The sequence below is a fragment of the Sminthopsis crassicaudata genome, chromosome 3 (assembly GCF_048593235.1).
Source record: "Sminthopsis crassicaudata isolate SCR6 chromosome 3, ASM4859323v1, whole genome shotgun sequence".
Taxonomy (NCBI): Eukaryota; Metazoa; Chordata; class Mammalia; order Dasyuromorphia; family Dasyuridae; genus Sminthopsis; species Sminthopsis crassicaudata.
Window position 1 is genome coordinate 252,675,668 of NC_133619.1, and position 15,584 is coordinate 252,691,251.

Here is a 15,584-nt window from a genome sequence, read left to right on the forward strand (position 1 = left end):
AACCTAGCTCCTTCCTACCAATTCATATCATGCTATACTGTCTTAATGACCCCAGTCTCAATATTATTCTGTTATCAAGGTACTCTATCTCTTAATTCTAGGCATTTTTTTTTTTTTACTATCCTACAGGCCTAGAATGCAATTCTTCTTATCTCAACCTATTGACTTTCTTGGATTCCTTTAAGTCCCAATTAAAATCCCATCTTTTACAGAAAATATTTCCCAACTTCTGTTCCACAATTTGTTTGTGGTCTTCCCTGTTAGAGTGTGACCTTCTTGAAGGCTGTTTTTATATTCCCAGTACTTAGCAGAGTGCTTGGCACATAATAGACTCTTAATAAGTGCTTATTGAATGAATAAACAGTAACAATGAAGAACATTTCTTAGCACCTCATTGTACCTTTATCAAAACTGAATCATGTAATAGGGCAAAATAATTATAAATATAAGAAAAGACGAAAATAATAACATATTTTTAAGAGCACAAGGCAGTGAGCAGAAAGCAAAGATGATGGAGCAAATGTACCAATTTGCTTGAGCTTTCCCAAATTTCCTTTTGAATAACCTTAAACAACAAATTCTACAGAAGCAGAACCCACAAAATAAGAGGATGAAACAATTTTCCAGCCCAAGACAATTTAGAAGGTTCAGGAAAGGTCTGTCTTGGGTTCAGAGTAGAACAGACCAGCACAAACCATGCATCTGCAAACCTGTAACAAGTGTTGGGAGTTAATGAATCATCTATAGCAGCAGTGGCTTCCAGTGCTTTCAGCTCATAGACAGTTAAGAGATTGGATAACTGGCCAAAAGGAAATTAGAATTCCATATGCCTACCAGAACAGCAGAATTGGGACCCTAGTCAGAGCTCCAGAAATGAGTGTTTGTGATCACTCACAGACCAGAACACAGGCCAGGAGAATAGTTAACACACTTCTTTTTAGATCATATCATTTTAGACAAATTGAAAGATTACAAACTCCCAGAACCACCTCTCAAAAGAGCTGCATAAAAAACCTTTATTTATCTCATTTTTCAGATTATATTAATTTGTGTTCCTTGATCAGCTTTATCAAAATATGAAAGAGCATAAATAATGAATATCAAGAATAATCTTTACCTACTAAAAACTATTTACAATGATCAAAAATTATTCACTAATAATTTCTTTCATCATGAGTACGCTATTGCAATGAACTGACATAAAATAATTATTTACTGTCTTTACACAAAACTTTTCTTACTGTTGACAAACTAATCACAAGGGTACGCAGCAGGCAACTGAACCACCTTTACTCCTAATGTTTTAAGCAATTTCTTTTACATCACTTGGCAAGCAGCCTGTAACAGTTTGAACAGAATTATACACAATATGTCCAGTGAAGCCAAAACTCATTAAGTGTCTTTCTCTCATGTATCTTGTGAACCACAATATTGCACCCCTGGTGAGTCATCCCTCCAAATATTATGTTAACATTAAAGCCACCAGAAACCATTAATTTACTAGTCAAATTACATCTTTCAGCAGTATTTTTGCAATGTTCTGTCAAATGAACTGCTTATTACCAGTCATAAATGAAATTGTAGTGAGTGTTTTCCAGATATTTCTGAAACAAATTAAGGAAACATTCTAGAAAATATTCACCAATTACACTTTAGAGGATAAGAATTTTATTTAAAGATAATAAATTAAATATCCATCAAATTGTGATAGCTTTTTTTTTTCAGGGAAGGACATGACCTCAAAGAAACTTTGTCTTCTTATATAAGTCCAATGACCTAAAATAATAATTTTGGAAATTTTCAATTAATCTGTATTTTAGCATTGTCTCTTAAGAGACAATACCCATGTATTATAATACCCATATATTATATAGAGACATATGCATGCATGTGTTTGACAAACTCCCCCCCACCAAGATATTCTATAAGGAATGAATTTCCCATACCAGAATCCAATAATGGGATTTTTTTGTTCCCAATTCAATCAAGTTACTCAAGATGCTAGCTTCAAACTTGCATAGCAGTTAGAAAAAAATATCCAACAGATTCTTGAGGAATGAAAAAGAAAGAATAGGCCTTAGACTAGGCTTTAAAAAAAGAAATATTGACCCAACAGGAGGTAGAAGGGAGACAGAGGAGACACAGATGTAGATACACAAAACAAGTAGGTGAAAAGTTTTTTAAGAGACACAAGAAAAGAGTTGTGGGTGTCACAGATTTGAAGAAAGCCCTATTTATCTGCAAAATGAAAGGCTTATTCCTGATACTCTCTAAAGCTCCCTCCAAATTATCTCAAGCTATGATCTTATGTTATATACATTTTCTTACAGGCAACCACATGCAGTTAAGGATAAGCATAAAAAGAATCCTTGATGAGTGAGAGCAGAAAGGAATTCAAAGCCATGATGGAAATAAATGAAAGGAAAATATACTCAAACTTCCTCAGACTTAGAAAAATGAAAAGGTCTGCAGACTACATCATTGAAGTTGCTCTAAATGTGAAGAAGAATTGTAATTTTTCCACCCCAAAAATGTACTCATCCTGTTCCTTTCATTTAACTGTGATAACTTGAAGGAAAAAACATTATTTTGCATGTGGAAGGTGCTTTAATTTTTTTTTCCCCCCCTGAGGTTGGGGTTAAGTGACTTGCCCAGGGTCACACAGCAAGGAAGTGTTAAGTGTCTGAGACCAGATTTGAACTTGGGTCCTCCTGAATTCAAGGCTGGTGCTCTATCCACTGCACCACCTAGCTGCTCCTCTTTAAAAATTTTCAAATTGAGTTTAGTTAATTTCATAAGATGGGATACTACATGTACTTATACAAACTATGTAAGACCTTTTAAATGTTGGTCCAAATTTTCTCATAAAATTTTTACTAAGAAATTAACTCACTTTTACTCTCTTTTATTTTGATATCTTAGGTGTGTCTGTGATGATGATGAATAACAATACCTGGCATTATAAAGTGCTTTAAAATTTACTAAGTTCTTTATATTATATCTTATGTGATCCTCAAAACATCCCATGAGATAGGATATTTTATTATTATTGCTATTTTACATATGAAGAATCCAAATCATAGAGAGTTTAGATGATTTATTCAGGGCCAAACAGCTAGTTAAGTGGTCAAATCAAGATTTCAATTCAGATCTTCTTAAGTCCAAATCTTTGTGCTATTCACTATACCACATAGCTTCCTTATCTACCACTCAAATAATCCATCTGTTGTCACTCATTCTCACTACATAATTGCCCAGCTCCTTTCTGGTCATACATATGCTCAATAATGTATTTTATATCATTTTTTTGCATATAAGTTAATTTTGTAACACTGCATCTTGATCACATATGTAATATATCTTTCTTTTGCTTAAAAAAATTGTTGGTAATTTGAATTCAATTTTAATTTGCTTTAAAAAATAAAACAGCAAGACAAAAAATTAACCATGTTTATTTCCTCTTCTCACTTCTTTTTTCCATTCTAATCCCTGACTTGAGTAATAATTTCCTTTTTCCTACTGCTCTAATACAATCACAAATGAAAAAACAAAAAATAAATAACGTGTTCTAAGTACAAGAGTAAGAAAGAGTCTAATTATGTGCATTTTTAAATTTAGAGTTACCCCATATGCATTCTTTGGCCCCTGGATTATTGGTTCCCCTTCTTTTAACAAAACTAGGAGAGAAATTATCCCTTTGAAGTATTCTTAGCCAAACATGTGATATTATAATTTTTTCTCTTGTTTTTTTTCTAGTTCTAGTTGTAGCATTTTGGAACAATTGTATTCTTCCTTTTTCGGTGCCTCATATACTATTTTCCATGTTGTTTCACCAGATTTGTCCATGTCCAGATCATACTGTGCCTAGAAATGTTGTGATTTGATCAAATATTTGGGAGTCCACCTGACAAAGCTAAGTCAGGAACTATATGAACACATATACATAAGACTTTACACACAAATAAAATCAGATCTAAACAACTGGAAAAATATCAAATGCTCTTAGGTAGGATGAGCAAATATGATAAAATGACAATTCTACCTACATTATTCTATTTATTTAGTGCCATACCAATCAAACTCCCAAGAAATTATTTTACAGATCCAGAAAAAATAATAACAATGTTCATCTGGAAGACCAAAGATCAAGAATTTCAAGGGAATTAATGAAAAAAAAAAAAAAAGCAAATGGAACCTAGCTGTGCCAGATCTAAAACTATATTATAACGCAATAGTCATCAAAACCATTTGGTACTGGTTAAGAAAGAGTAATCAATCAGTGGAATAAATTAGGCTTACAGGACAAAAAAGTCAATGACTAAAATAATCTACTGTTTGACAAACCCAAAGATCCAAGCTTTTGGGATAAGAATTCAATATTTAACAAAAAATTTCTGGGAAAATTGAAACCTAGTATGGCAGAAACTAGGCAATGACCCACACTTAACACTGTATACTAAGATAATGTAGAAATAAGTTCATGATTTAAAAGTAAAGAGTGATATTATAAGCAAATTAAAATGACATAGAATAGATTACCTCTCAGATTTGTGGAGGAGGAAGAAATGTATGACCACAGAAGAACTGGAAATCATTATTGATCACAAAATAGATAATTTTGATTATATTAAGTTAAAAAAAAACTTTTTGTACAAACAAAACTAATGCAGACAAGATTAGAAGGGAAGCAATAAACTGGGAAAACATTTTTACATTCAAGAGTTCTGATAATGGCCTGATTTCTGAAATATATAGAGAATTGATTCAACTTTATAAGAATTCAAGCCATTTTTTAATTGATAAATGGTCAAAAGATATTGACAGACAATTTTCAGATGAAGAAATTAAAACCATGTCTAGACATATGAAAAGGTGCTCTAAATCACTATTGATCAGAGAAAAGCAAATTAAGACAACTCTAAGATACCACTACACACCTCTCAAATTGGCTAAGATAACAGGAAAAGAAAATGACAAATATTGGAGGGGATATAGGAAAACTGGAACACTAATGCAATGTTAGTAGAATTATCAATGGATTCAGCCATTTTGGAAAGCACTTTGGAATTATGCTCAAAAAGTTATCAAACTCTGCATAACTTTTGATCCAGCAATGTTTCTACTGGACTAATATCCTAAAGAGCTCTTAAAGGAGGGAAAGGGACCCACATGTGCAAAATTGTTTGTGGCAGCCTTTTATGTAGAGTCAAGAAACTGGAAACTGAATGGTTGCCCATCAGTTGAAGAATGTCTGAATAAGTTATGGTATATAAATGTTATGGAATATTATTGTTCTTTAAGAAATGATGAGCAGAATGATTTCAGAGAGGCCTGGAGAGAACTTACATAAACTTATGCTAAATGAAATGAGCTGAACCAGATCATTGTATACATCAACAACAAGATTATATGATAATCTCTTCAACAATGAGATGATTCAGACCAGTTCCAATGATCTTTTGATGAAGAGAGCCATCCACACTCAAGCAGAGGACTGTGGGAACTGAATGTGGTTCACAACATAGCATTTTCACTCTTTTTGTTTTTGTTTGCTTGCATTTTATTTTCTTTCTCATTTTTTTCCTTTTTAATTTGAGTTTTCTTGTGCAGCAAGATCATTGTATAAATGTGCATGCATATATTGGATTTAACATCTATTTCTACCATGCTTAACCCAATATATTGGGTTATTTACCACCTAGGAGAAGTGGTGAGGGAAGAGGGAGGTATTGGAAACAAAGTTTTGCAAGGGTTAATGTTGAAAAATTATCCATGCATATGTTTTGAATAAACATAAATATAAAGCTTTAATTTAAAAAAAAAGAAATGTTTTGATTTGTTGTTCAGCTTCACTATGTTCATGCAATCTATTGAATCATCTGATTTTCTAAGTTGGGAAATCACTGTAGTGTAGTTATAGCAAATATTGAAATATTTTTTTTTCTGACATTTTATTTTTTAATAATATTTTGTTTTTCTCTAACTATAGGTCAAGACATTTTTTTTTAGTTTCCAATTTTACAGGATTTTGAGTTCCAATTTTTTCTTTCTCATTCCTTTCCCATTCCTCTTCCTAAAATAGTAGGCAATTTGATATAGGTTAAACATGTGCTATTATGTAAAATATTTCCATTTTAATCACAGTTGTGAAAGAAGAAACATATTAAAAGAAAAAAAACATCAAAAGTAAAGAAAGTTTAAAAAATGTATGTTTTAATTTGCATTGAGTCCATCAGTAAATGGCTGTAGATTGCACTTTCCTTCATAAGTCCTTTGTATTTATCTTGGATCGTTTTGCTACTGAGAAGAGCTGAATCAATTATAGTTGATTATCACACAAAGTTGCTGATACTACATACAACATTTTCATGGTTCTACACATTTCACTTTGCATCAATTTCTACAAGTGTTTGCAGGTTTTTCCTGACTGTTCATAATTTCTTATTGCACAATATTATTACAAAATACCACAACTTGTTTAGCCATTCCCCAATTGATGGGCACCTCCTCAATTTCCAATATTTTGTCACCACGCAAAAGAATTGCTATAAATATTTTTGCATATATAGCTCCTTTTCTGGAATACAGAACTAATAGTGGTATTACTAGATCAAAGGGTATACACTGTTTGGTTGCCTTTGGACATTAAATTGCTCTCCAGAATGGCTGGATCAGATCATAATTCCACTGACAATGTACATCTTCTCCAAAATTTCTCATTTTCCTTTTTTGTAATATTAACCAATCTGATATTTATAAGGTGATACCTCATAGTTGTTTGGTACCTCACTCTAATCAAAAGTGATCTAGAGTACTTTTTCATAGGCCTATAGATATCTTTGATTTCTTTATCTGAAAACTGCCTGTTCATATCCTTTGACAATCTAGCAATTGGAGAATGACTTGCATTCTTATAAATCTGAATCATTTTTCTATATATTTGAGAAATGAGGTTTCTACCAGACCTCCCTGTTTTAACAATTATTTTCCAGCTTTCAGCTTTCCTTCTAATATGGCTGCATTGGTTTTGTTTGTGAAAACCTTTAATTTAGCTAATCAAAATGATCTTGTTTGGTCACAAACTTATAACTCACTTAACTTTTTAAAATATTTGCATGTTATACCAGTTGGCATATATATGTTTAATACAGATTTGACATCATTGTCTAGGGTATCATTATAAGAAGATGTATTTTTCTTCCTTATCTCTTTAAATTGGATCTGTTTTTGTTTTTGCTTTGTCTGAAATTTGCTGACACTATGTACAAGACTCTCTTGCATTTGAAATTGAAAGAAATTGAAATTGAAAGAATCCTCTAAATACCTCTTGAAAGAGATCCCAAAACAAAAACTCCCAGGAATATAATAGGATAAAACAATATTTAGCAGCTTCTATGTTAAAAAAAAAAATAAAATAAAAATAAAAACAAAAAAACAGAGGACTGTTGAAATCCAGCTCCTATAGTGAATTAAGGGTGGGAATTTACTGGGACCAGCAGAGAGAGTCTCACATATGAAATCTTTGAAGTTTATTGATCAGAGAGACAAACATATATATATATATATATATATATATATATATATATATATATATATATATATATATATATATATATATATATATATATATATATATATATACATATACATATATATATATATATATACACCTCAAATGCTCATAGACTTGACACAAAGTACACTCTTTGAAGTTCCTACAGTTTTCTCTAACAAACAAGATTTACTGAGTTGTAAATGATTAAGGCCAGGTTCTTGGTTAATTAGACAGAGATGCAAATAGTTGAGATACACATCAGGGTAAAGTTATCATACCATTGTCTCAAGTACCTTTCTCCCAAATGTCTTCAGACTCTATTATGGACTGGTTTTCCTTTACTAAGTTCAAAGATTTGTATTTAATCCAAAAACTAGTATTTGCATTTTGCTTCAGTCTCTTAATTTATTATAATCACAAGCAGTCTCCACTATTTCAATAAGAAAAGGGAGTTTTGGTGAGCTAAGTTACTGTAAGATTCAAGAGCTGGAATGGATTCTTATCTTCTGGCCATCTACAGAAGACTTAGAAGTTGAGATGCTGGAGGGCAAAGGAGCCAGTATTACAACCAAAAGTTACATAACTGGAAAAACTGAATATGATCATTTAGAGTGAAAAATGGATATTCAATGAAAGTAAGGATTTTCAAGCATTCCTGAGGAAAAGATTATAGGTTAAAAGAAAATTTGACTTTCAAACACAAAGTTCAAGAGTATCATAAAAAGGTAAACCAGAAAGGGAAATCACAAGGGACTTCATAAGTTTAAACTATTTATATTGCTCCATGGGAAGATGATATTGGTAAATCATATGAGCTTTCTCATTATGAGGGCAGTTAGGAAAGGAGAGAAAGAATACAACAGTGGAGGGGGGAGGGGAAGAAAATACAGTTAGCAGTCATAACAGTGAAAAAAAAAAAGAAAAGAAAGGTCTCATCTCTCAAATATACAGAGAAATGGGTCAAATTTATCAGAATAAGAGCCATTCCCCAAATGATAAATAATCAAAAAATATGAACAGTAAATTTTCAGATGAAGTAATCAAAGTTGTCTATAGTTATATGACAAAATGTTTTAAATCACTGCTGATTAGAGAAAAGCAAGTTAATTCTGAGTTACTAGCTCACATCTATTGGACAGAGTAGTAGGATAGAAAGTAAAAATGACAAATGTTGGAAGGAATATCAGAAAATTGACATACTAATGCATTGTTGACAGAGTTGTGAAACGATTCAACCATTCTGGAAAATAATTGGAAATTATGCCCAAAGGTCTATAAAACCCTGCATACATTTTGACCTAACAATAACACTTCTAGGTCCCAAAAGAAATTTCAAAAGAAGAAAATTAAAAGAATCTATACATAAACAAAAATATTTATACTAACTCCTTTTTAGTGACAAAGAAGTGGACATTAAAGGGATAAACATCAATCTGGGAATGGTTGGAGAGGTTTTATGATTGTAATGTGATACTATTGTGCTATAAGAAATGATGAGCTAAGCTTTCAGAAAAACCTATAAAAATTTACTTGAACTGATTCAAGTGAAATGAGAATTTCAGGAGAATTTCAGGAGAAATTTGTACACAATGACAGCAATATTATAAGATGTTCAACTGTGAATGACTTAGTGATTCTCAGAAATAAAATGATCCAAAACAACTCTGAAGGACTTATGGATGAAAAATGCTATCCATACTCAGGGAAAGAACTGATGGAGTCTAAATATAAATTGAGGTATACTTTTGTAAAAAAAAAAAAAAAATCTTATTTTTTTGTTTTTCATGTTGATCTGTATTTTCTTTCACAACATCACTAATATGGAAATATGTTTTCTAGGACTGTACATATATAACCTATATATTAAATTGTTTAATTTCTTAATAAGGGAAAAGGAGAGAATTTGGAATTCATTTTTAAAAACAAATGTAGAGAATTATTTTTACATATGATTGTGGAAAACAAAATATTAAATTTAAATAATAAAATTGTTACTTCTCATGTAGTATCTTATTTTTATATCCTTCAAGAAAATCTTACTATGCCTTGATATGACAATACATTAAAATAAGTGTGGTGGAGGCAGCCTGAAAATTGAACTCATATGTTCATTATGTAAATATGATGAGTAATTATTTATATATCTTGAATTTTATAACATTTTAATAACAAATACCTCCTTCTATTTTACTATGCTAAAAAGGTCTAGATGGGAAGGGATTTAAATCTCATGAGGCCTCATTTTCCTAAACTACTAAAACAAGGGACAGAACCATGATTCTACATTACAACATGGACCCTCTGGGTTTTGTGGAATGCTATATGAAATCATTTTATCTGAATACACTCACATATCAAACAGCATATACTGTTTGAAAATCAGAGAAAAAGAAAACAAAAATTCTTCTCTTTTGGAAGTTAATCCTATTGATCAAAAACAAAACTGGTAGTTGAATTTTTAATTGTTTTTGTTTTCTGATTTGTTCAAAAGTACTGGAAGAAAAATTCCTTGAATCTGTCAGTAAACATTTCATGACCAATTGATGTATAGTAAAACAATATATAATGGATAATTGGCACATAGTTAAAACCCTTAGAACCTTTCAACACATTAGAATATTAGGGTGTGTTATTTTTCTATTTTAAAAGGACAGGCAATTTCCAGAAGGTTAACATAAGGTTTCCATCATGAGGATCAACCTTTTTCAAGTTCACATATACAGTTCTGTCTATATGCAGAATATGAAATTGCAAGAGGAATGAAATGCTCATCAATCAAACATCAAATACCATCAGAATTCAGGAAATACTTTGCATTTCCAATTATCTTATATCATCTTACATATCCCAAGCTCCCTCGCAGATAAAAAAAAAATTCTTGTGACCCTTTGCAAATGAGAAATACAGAACGAAGGAAGGATAGTGTGAAGGTATAATCAAAACTAAGCTATTTAAACCTAAATGATTAATAATATATCTCTGATATTTTGAAAAAGAATATGATTTTGTCCTTGTCTTTATCTTTTGTTAAAGTTAATTCGATGAAAAAAATGAAAAAAATTCATTACTATTAATATATAGCAACATATAACTGAAAAGACTAATGGTTATTTTTGTTGTTTAGTTGTTTCAGTCATGATCGACCCTGCATAACCCCACATGATATTTTCTTGGCAAAAGTGCTAGAGGGTTTGCCACTTCTTTCTCCAGTGAATCATGTGAATTCATTTCTGTCAGGAAACCAGAGGGTAAGTAATTTTGCCATGTCACACAGCTAGAAATAGTCAAAAGCTGGATTTAAACTCAGGTCTTCCTGACTCTAGATCCAGTGCTCTATCCATGATCCACCTGCTATTTCCAATGTTTCCTACCTGGAAAAAAAAAAGGAAAAAATGTATTGCAGGGTGATGTCTGATCATGGAAACTGAGAATATTTTATGTTAGTTAAATAAAAACTGAGAATATTTTATGTTAGTTAAAGCCGATACTTACCCCTGAATTTAGAGAGCCTGTTCCTATGTTTCTTTTGTATTTCTGTTAGATAATGACTATATTGGTTCATTATTTTTATAAAGCTTTTTATTTTCAAAACATATGCATAGTTTTCAACAATCACCCTTGCAAAACCTTGTGTTTCAATTTTTCCCCCATACCTTCCTCTAAATGGCAAGTAATCCAATATATGTTAAACATCGGCAATTCTTTATATATATATATATATATATATATATATTTCCCCCAATTATCATACTGTACAAGAAAAATTCGGATCAAAAAGGAAACAAAATGAGAAAGAAAACAAAATGCAAGCAAACAAGAAAAATATGAAAATACTATGGTGTGATAGACACTCAGTTCCCACAGTCCCCTCTCTGAGTATAGATGGCTCTCTCCATCACAAGACCATTGAAACTGATTTGAATAACCTCATTATTGAAAAGATCCAAGTCCATTAGAATTGATCATTGCATAATCTTGTTGTTGCTGTATATAGTCTCACAGTCCCTGTCTCAGTTTCTCTCTCTCCTATCTCTGAACCTAGTGGATTCCTACTATATAGAGCCCCTCAGGGCCCATCCACATCAGGAAAGATCTCTTTAGTTGTGCAATTAGTTACTAGTGTCATGAGCTGACCTTGGTGTTCATTACATTTTCCCTTAATAGTAATAAATCTGTCTCTAGCTGCTGAATGTACTAACTCATTTTAGTTTAATTTTGACTATTACAGAAGCCTCATTTGTGCATCACAGTGAAGAACAACCAAGGAATGCTGGTCTTAGTAGTTTTTTTGACCACCCCAGACAGTCTTTGCCAGTGCACACTGAAGTAATCCACCTGCCAGAATGGAATAACACCCCATAAAGAGGACAACTGGGTCTGAGGGGAAGGGAAGAAAGAAAAGGGTTGAGAAAAATTTGAGTCAGATGGTGTTTCACAATCAATTCAGTTCACCTGTTTTCTATTTGTAGAGTTCTTCCCCTAATTTAACATGACTTGAATCACAGAACCATCTTATCTTGTCACAACTTGCTAAGGCTTTTGACTGGGCTGTAGGCAAAATTTTAACACCCTCTTAGTTCATTTGGGGACAAAATGAAGTATTTTCAAGTCACTGAGCATTCAATGAACATAGTTTAATTTACTCTAACATTGCAAGAATATGTAATGATGTGAAACAAGATAGAGTGGCACTTAATTTCTCTGGATGTTGCTTTCCTATCTCTATCTAGATCCTTATCAATAGAAGAAGATAATTCAGAAGAACTCAGCTACCCACCAAGTCTGAAAGGCTCAGACTACACATGTTTTTTTCAGACTTTTTATGCCTCTTAAGCAAAAAGCTGTATCAGTGAAGCTGGAACCTATCAGATTACATAGAAGAAGGAACCTTGGGCTATTAGGGAAGCTGGGATCATCAGTGAATCTGAGGTTGAAAGGAATCATGATAACATTGATTCTATCATAATGATGAAATTATAATTCATCAGGCAATGGGTTTGCCTCTTCTTATCTCTTGAGGTATAAGGCAAGATAATTCCTGTGATTGATGTCAGTTTGGCATTGTGGGGACAGTCTAATAACAAGTCTAGTTGGAATTCCTTTGTATCATACAATGAAATCTCTTCTGAATGTGAAAAGGAAGTTGGAGAAAAGCTTCACCTGATAGCAAATATAAGATTAGGTATGTTATGGGAAAGAAATGTTACTGATTCAATTTGAATATTTTCTCAGGAGGGGTTTGTCACACAGGGAAAACACATGAGAAACCTTTATTAAATAGATATTAGTATTACTTCCTGGCTAACAGGCATTTGCTACTGAAAAGGGAATAGTTGATGAGGAGCTTCAGCAAAAAAGTCTTTATCCAGTTGGAAGTTCTGATGGCCAGGAATCCATGTATGTTGTAGTAATTTTTTTTTTACAAAAACTGGAAAAATGCTTTGGGGATGGCGAAATGCTGAGACATCCCATATTTGTTACATCTATGTATTAGAACAGAGATGAAAAGCTATATGACTTTGTCCTCTGTATGGATGCCAAATCTTAAAATCTGGTAGAACTAGGGCTAATAAATTCTAAGATAGAGGATAACAAATGATTGAAAAGAGTATATCTATGCTTTTAAGGTAATGAATTTGTTAAAGTCAGAAAGAAGGAATTTTAAATGGAACCCTCCTAATCTTGAAGAGATATTAGATACAACAAATGACATGATAAATTGGCACAAGAATGCCCAATAAGATTTTTACTGAGAAACCCATTTTACAAATCATCCAGGAGCATATGCCAAAACTTAAGCCAAAAATACAAAGTCTCGGAGGCACAAACTTCAAAAAACAGAAATCATCCAACGGCTATAATAGTACTAACATTTTGGATTGATAGGTTAGGCAACTGAGCAACTGAGGGGACTGCAAAAAAATGATTGTGTGAGATTGTATGGTATTTCATTGGCTGAAAGAAAGTGATCAGCATCCAGTTTGGGCCAATTCTATATGCCCAAAAGTCACTTGTGACAGAGACTTCAGATGTTAAACTGACTTGCCCAGTACTGCAGGAATATGAGAATATTTGAGCTTCATCCCCCTAAGGAAACAATCATCAAAGGAAAGAAAATCAGAAAGTAAGCAATCAAGGGGAATAAAGGGGTTGAAGGGGAATGGAAATTATCAAAGATCTCAGGAATTAAAAAAAAACTCAAAGAATTTGAACATATGCAGATAAATCAATAGGGAAAACATTAACAGCAGAAGGAAATATAACTTCCAGATTTATGAGTTCAAGCATTTATGAATAAACACTTCAAAACAAAGGGAAAAAATCCAACATTTGATGAGACATAGGATTCTGTGAAATTCAAAGCCAATGTAGAACTATAACATGCTCTTTCTGAGTAGTTTAAAAGATAAATCAGAATTATGAAAGAAGTTATGGCCTACATGGCAAAAATAATTGGTAGAATAAAGAAAACTTGAATCTGACACTGACAATGATCTTACTGGAAATTTTTATTTTATTGCTGTCCTAGACAGTGGAGTAAAAGTGACTTCCATTCTATGGGAGACTTTTAAAGGAAACATCTATTCTACCTCTTATTGATTCTGGTCTTGGAGGGCTCAGTACTCAAATTTAGAATATGCCAAAGTGATCCTGGAGGTGGAGGAGGTGGAGGAAGTGGAGACAGAAAGAGTGTAAAAAAGGAGGTGGAGGAGGTGGAGAAAGGGGAGATGGAAGAGGAGGAGGAGAAGGAAAAGAAGGAAAAGAAGAAGGAGGAGGAAGAACAGGAAAAGGAAGAGCAGGAGAAAAACACATGAGAAATTACAAAATAAAATTAACTTTTAAAAAGATCAAGAACAGGTTATTTAAAAGTTATTAAGGCATCAAGATTGCACAGTAGACAGACTCTGGAGTCAGGAGGACTTGAATTCAAATACAGCCTCAGATGCTTAACTCTTACTACCTGTGTTATTCTGGATAAGTCATTGATTATCTTGTTTTTTTGTTTGTTTTAATAAAAGATATTGAACTACCTGAAAATAATTTTAACGGCCACTATTTTACTAACTACATATATGGGATGGGAAGACATGGGAGCAAGTACACATGAAAAACTTGATAAATGTCACATCAGTGCAGAAAAACCAAAAAACATAAGCTCTTTGAGGGGTGAGATGGGGATTTTTCTGTCTTTGTGTCCCTAACACCTAGCAGCACCTAGAACACAGAAGGAATTAATAAATGCTTCCTGATTAATTGATTAAATAGAAGCATGCATTTCTGACAATGGAATGATACCTCCTACGAGAGACTTAAGATTTCCCCCAATCGCTACTTTATGTGCCTTCATTTATCTTGTGTATATATGTGAATATATGTCTTTATATGTACACACACATACACACAATAATGCACACCAAAAAAAAAAAAAATGACTAAAGATTGGGAGTTATATCAGAGCAGAAAAAGCCATTTCATTTGTAAATAATAAGTGTTATGTATATGTATTCTCCTTTATAACTTGTTTCTGATTGGTAAAAAAAATAAAGTAGAAGCAAGGAGAAAGTGAAAGAGGTTAGAATAGAAAAAAATGCAAAATTAAAAAGCAGAATTGTAAATAGTATATACTCAACTATAAAATTACAGAAGACAAAAGAAAGGATTACAAAACAGAATTCAGTAATGTATTATTGATATTTTCTTGTTTTTTTAATAACAAACATAAATGAAAAAAATTCACATAAAGCTAAAATGAGAGGTTGGAACAAAATATATTATGCATCAACAATCAAAGCAATCATGATTTAAAATAAGAGTACAAGAAATATATACATGAGAAGAGATAACCAGGAAAATTATATCATGCTTAAAGGCCCAATAATTAATTGATATCATATTTAATATACATGCCCAAGATAGCATAAAATTAAGAGGCTGAAGGAAAATCTATTATGTCCCAGATAAAATTAAAAAAAAAAAACAGGATTAGCAATCATGATCTCAGACAAAACAAAAGCAAACATAGACCTAA